Source organism: Notothenia coriiceps, unplaced genomic scaffold, assembly GCF_000735185.1.
Source record: "Notothenia coriiceps isolate Sejong01 unplaced genomic scaffold, NC01 NC01_scaffold00009380, whole genome shotgun sequence".
In the NCBI taxonomy this organism is placed as follows: domain Eukaryota; kingdom Metazoa; phylum Chordata; class Actinopteri; order Perciformes; family Nototheniidae; genus Notothenia; species Notothenia coriiceps.
Window position 1 is genome coordinate 168,751 of NW_011342081.1, and position 625 is coordinate 169,375.

Genomic DNA, 625 nt, shown 5'->3' on the forward strand with positions numbered 1-625 from the left:
CAAAGGTAATGGTGGGGCATACAAAGTTCTATGTTTATAATGAGACAGTGTGAATACAAATCTGTCTTAAAATTCGCAGGAGAGGAGCTCGTTAGCATTATTGGAAACATATGCTTGGCTAAATAATTAATCCTACAGCTAATGTTCAAAGCAAACAAAGTTTTATTTGTTTGCCTTATTTCTAACTATGTTATCCTCATGTCTTTGAATATAAAAGTAATGGGGGAGGACTGCAAAGTCTGTTGGTGATAATGAGACAGTATTTGAACACACATCTGTGTTGAAATTAGCAAGAGAATACCAAGCATTAGCTTTACCTTATGTATAACTATGTTACCCTTATGTCTTCAACTGTAAAAGTAGCAGGGGTGGTGTGCACAACTATTTGGTGATGTTGAGACATTGGGATCAAAAATCTGTGTTAAAATGAGCAAGATAAGAGTTTGTTAGCATCAGCACTGTAGAAGCTGGTGGGAAACAAAGTCCACCTGCTTGGCTAGATAATGGAGCTAGCAGCTAAAGCTAACGTGGGAGAGCTAACGTGGGGGGGGGGAGATAACAAATGACTTTCTCATGTATGTTCAAGTTTTTGTTTGTTTTTGGGGAGACACTTGAATGAGTACAA